The 5227-nt window shown below is 39.4% G+C and overlaps 1 long non-coding RNA gene across 1 annotated transcript; it reads right to left on the bottom strand.

Annotated features, from left to right (window-relative positions):
• Positions 1–347: 347 nt before the first annotated feature.
• On the bottom strand, positions 348–1486 carry LOC115251425 (uncharacterized). The gene is made up of 2 exons (XR_003889986.1): positions 1349–1486; positions 348–1138 (listed from the first exon to the last, which is right to left on the bottom strand). It is a non-coding gene; the product is annotated as an uncharacterized lncRNA (long non-coding RNA).
• Between the last annotated feature and the right edge of the window lie 3741 nt (positions 1487–5227).

Here is a 5227-nt window from a genome sequence, read left to right as displayed (position 1 = left end):
ATCTTGAATTGGTTCTGTTGCTAAATACATTTTGAAATTGGCATTTTTCTTCTTGAAGTCTTCATTCAAAGAACACGCGGATTAGCAGCTACATATGAGAGATATTGCGATCCAACATGACCCAAAGTGACGTTTTCTCCACGAGCAAATGTCCAAAAAGTCCAAATGTGATTACAGCATAAGTTTTCATATGATCATGTTGCATTCACCTTTGTTTTGAGAAAAAAAGTGTATCCTGACTCAAAATGACGATTTATCCACAAGCAAACGTCAAAAAAGTGAAAATGTGACTGCACCATACTGCGGAGAGCTAGTGTTCTTGGTTGCGGAAAAACTCAGACGCAGACTTCTGCCAGCTTATTCTGCAGTGCAACTGCAGAAAGAGCCACTTTATTAAACACTGAACAGAAAACACACAAACAAAGGGAAGTCTTCAATCACACACATAACCTCGCTTATGGTATCCAGGTGCAAACAATAATTAAAACAGTAATTAAACACATCAACAACCAGAACTCAATAAATAGAACACTAACATTGAAAGTTGCAAACGATAAAAGATTTATAACGAACTAAAACAGGGTAACACAAACCTGAACCCACAGACACACTGCCACAAAGCATGCTGGGAAATTCCCACACTGACCCTTCCCAACACGCTACACTGCCCCCACCTAGGTGGTTAGCTGTCCCCAGCAACCCATGACAAAGTCTCTGAGGTGGTGATGGAGCCGGCGCTGTCGCCCTGTGTTCTCAGAAGGCCTATTGGTGGTTCCAGGAGGTGGAGTGGGTGAGGGAGTGGGCTGATCCTCAGACAACACCGCCTGTCACGGTGGAGCACCACCACACGTTTCCTTTTGACCAGCCGCACCCGGTACACCACAAGTACACCTTTCAAGTACAGTACAAGGTCCCACCCACTGGACTGTCAATTTAGGGGAAAAACCCATTTTCCTCTCAGGGCTGTAGACCCACACCTGCTCCCCAGGGGCAAAGTCCTGTCCTTTACAACGGGAATCATAAGCCCGTTTTTGCTGCAGCCCAGCATCAGAGAGGGCCTTCCTGGTCATCTCATGCACCAGCTGAAGCCGTTCCCACAGACTGTAGAGGTAGTCCAGGCCGGGTGCACCCTCCAGCTCTGTTTTGAGTGTACATAATTTAAAAAATGCTAAAGTGAGCATGTATATTTTCATCAAATGAAGATGCTTACAACAAATACTAATTTAGATTTTTTGTTTGCGTGGAAACAGACAGATGGATCATCGGGTTGTAAAGAGCACACAATTAGGCTGTTATCCAGGTAGAAGAACCATGACAACATGGACTTCTGTATATAAGAGAGTCTTACCTAGGTCAGAAGTTTATGTTGTAATTCTGGAAATATAGACAGTTGTGATGGGCTTCCTCTTTCTGCTTCTGGTTAAATGTAAGTACCGGTATGCTTGAGTTTATATATAGATGCTAGTGGAGGCGGTGCAAATGAGGGACGGGATGACAAATATTGGTGGAACAAAAGGTTTTCAAACTCACCTGCATAATATTGCATCATGACATGCAATATAGAATGCAATTTGTAATTAATCTAATGAAGTCATAACAATAAATTAAAATCCCCATCTAATTGGTCAGTGAGTAGGAATTGCATTGGTGTTCACACTAGACATGCAAACAATGTTTGGATGAAGCTTAAAATGAAATTTCTATTGATGTGGAGAAGGAGAAGACTGAATATTGATGTAATATGTGTATTTGCCGTTTTTGCACTTCTGGTTAGATGCTAAACAAGAATTTGTTGCCCCAGAACATGTGTCATGAGAGTAATATGGAGTCTAATCTAATAATCCAATACTACATGCTTGTTTCCTTCATTTCAGTATTTTTAGAAGGCCATTTAAAAGTGTGAGAGTGATTGACTTACAACACAGGTCAGGCTGTCATCACATCATGAAGGGACAACTCCTATGTTTGTTTTTCTAGGTGGAGTCAGATGTCAATATATCCCCAGTATTGACTTTGAAGGTACTGGATCATTGAACAATGGAGACTCTGTTGAACTATAAGAGTGTTAACTTTCTCTTCCTCGAACATATTTATTTAATCTCTATGGTGGGAAAATAGGAATTTAATTGAGGGCTTTTAACATAAAGCTATATATCTGACACCCCCTCAAACACATCATTATACAGCATTCCAATTCTAGAGTCCAAACACATTGAAAATATGAACTGATTCTGTCCTATCAAACCTACAGATTTAGCTGTTCCCAGCACATTACAAATTAACTCAGCAATGAAGTTGAATTGTTTTTTTTTCTTTCTTGTCAGAAACTGCTGAGTTTGCAGACAACTACCGAAACATCAGTCAAAAAGGGTTATATTAGTTAGGAGGTGCCACAACAAATCAAATGTAGAAGTTCAAAATCATCTTTTTCATCATCATTCTTCATCTTGAACCTGATCAGATGGATGTTACATGCTCTTTAGCAACATAACAGTACTAAATTCTAAAATATTTCGATTAAAATGGTTGATTCAAGTAGAAGTTTTTTGATAATGTTTACTTTTTTATGCATATTCCATGTGACATTGCAGAATGACATAAGGAATGCAAACTTTATTTAATAACACACAGGGCCAAATACAGTATATGACCTCTGTGTCAATACAATTTAAAGTTACCTTTACAATAGAAAGTTTTCCCACTCTTTTTCATTTAAAACCAGTCTCTTTATTGGTTTAATGAAGACAAACATGCTCGTGTCTACTGGCAAAAAAGTTGATCTTTTTACATGTTTGATCTTCTCCAAATAGAAACAGTTTTGAATTGTTATAAAACTGTTTATTAAGGCTCCAAGTTAATGACAGTGCTGACATGCGAGCTCAAACACTGTCGCTTACACTTTCAGGGAATATGAAGTTAACTTTATTAGTATCATTTTGTGATAGTTGAAGAGAATTATTGAAAGCTCACTGAGGCATGCATCTAATTTTCTAATCAAGGAACCTGACACATACACCTTTAAAACTTTACTGCTACCTTACCTTTGGCTGCTAGAGCTTAGTCTGTGGATTCTAAACTGAAGCACTGAGCTCTAGAGCAGCGGTCACCAACCTTTTTAAAGCTGAGGGGTACCTTAAGATTACCAAATGGCTTGAGGGCTACCAGCTCAAAACATATGTATAAACAAATCAAGAAATCAAAAGCATACCATATTCACACAAAAAACCAATAATCATAATTTTAGGACAAGTACTTGTATATGAATGTATTTATGTTTCATTGTCAAAGTGACATTTAGTTTTTGCAAATGAACATGTCACAATTACATTTAACAAAAAACAGAACTCAAATTGTGTTTGCCAATACATGAGATTGTGTCAACTCCAACTTTGAATCTGATTTAATCAATGAACAATGATCAATTGACCAGGTAACATGGTGTTTTACTAAAACACTGTTCAGTCTTGTCTGTCAGTTAGTGAGAAACCTGGCATTCCATGTTGTCCACTAGTTTGCTGTATTCTGGTGTGTAGTTTGTCACTGCCACTCTCAGTGACTCCTGTAGATGTGAATCAGTTAGGTGTGATCGGTGTTTATTTTTTACAAAGTTCATATTGGAAAAGGCTGATTGACAGAGATATGTGGATCTGAAAAGACAAGCAACCTTCATAGCTGCTGTGCAGATAGATTTGTACTTTTCCATGTCCACTAGGTTACAAAAGTTTAGGCTACTCCGATGTGCTTTAAGGTTCAGGTCATTTTGCAAAGTTATTATTTCCATTTCCACCTGCCCTGCATCCAAGGTGAAGGTTGTAATCAGGTTCTCAGCTGTGCCTGTAATGTCCACTGACATAAAGGGATTTGAAATGAATGACACACATGGCTCAATTTGCTCAAAATCACAAAACCTGCCCTCAAATTCTTTCATCAGTCTGTTAATCACTTGGCAGTATTTTTCTACAGCTTTATCAAAAGCCATATATGCAGAAACATTGTCACTAAGAACTTTTTGCACAGAGGGGAAATGCACAATAGTTGTGTTGTTTAGTGTTGTAGTGTTGTTTGGCTTTAGCGCAAATGCTATTGATGATTTTTACAACAGGGGTCATTACATGGTCAAAACCGGTCACTTTCGCCAGCCTGCTGGTGGATGATACAATGGTAGTGTAGGAAAGGTGCAAAGTCTGGGTCATTCTTGCAATGTGCATTGAAGCCCACACGGCATCCTACCAATGCCGGTGCACCATCGGTAGTTACCGACACGAGCTTCTCCAGCGGCACTTTTTCCTCCATGAAGAAAGTTTTTATCGCGTTGTAGATGTCCACTCCTCGTGTATTTGTCCTCAGCGGTATCAACGTGAGGAGCTCTTCTTTAGTGGAGAAATCGGCAAATACCATGCAAATTAGTTGAGCTGTACTGCTGCTGTCCACAGATTCATCACATTGGATGCTGAACCACCGGCATGTATTTAAGTCCTTGTCCAGCTGCTCATTCAAGTTTTCAGACAAAGCTGACACTCTTCTGGTCACTGTACTTGCCCCAAGTTGTACATCAGCCAGACTTGAGAAAACATTAGGGCCCATTTTTATCATCTTTAAAAACAGTCTCTGCGATTAGCATCAGAGCCCCCTTGACAACCTCTCCATCAGAAAACGTCTTCTTGTTTTTAATAAAATAATGTGTAGCTCTGAATGAAGCTTCGGTTGCCTTTTTGACTTTATTCAGCGGTCTTGTGAAAAAGGTCTGCTGCTTGGTCAAAGCGGCTTTTAACTCACGCGCTTTCTCCGCCGGAAGCGCAGTCTTGGGGGGAAAGTTTGTGTTTAACCTGCCATGAGTGGTTTGATAGGGTCTCTCCACATTGTGCCGCTTTGAAATCGTCACCGTAGCTCCACAAATAAGGCACACACACATATTGATGTAAAAAAGAACTCCTCTTCCCAGTCTTTGTTAAGAACATGTGTTTTTTTCTCTTCTCAGCCATGTTTTTTAGCGCGGTATAATCAATGATGTATTAACTAGCAAAAGCGGGGTAAATTGTCATGCGCAGGTGACTAGGTGACTAGGTGAACTATGACCTCGAACTATATATGTAATGTGAATATATATGTGTGAAACTTTCAATAGAATTTACATAAGGCGCAGCATTTTTTTTTTTACATTTTTTTGCAAACCATGAGGGCTATTTTTAGAACAAGTCCAGCGCGACTGAGATAAGGGCTATTTTTA

This window comes from Takifugu rubripes, chromosome 11, assembly GCF_901000725.2.
Source record: "Takifugu rubripes chromosome 11, fTakRub1.2, whole genome shotgun sequence".
Taxonomy (NCBI): domain Eukaryota; kingdom Metazoa; phylum Chordata; class Actinopteri; order Tetraodontiformes; family Tetraodontidae; genus Takifugu; species Takifugu rubripes.
This window is presented reverse-complemented; position numbering and strand designations above follow the sequence as displayed.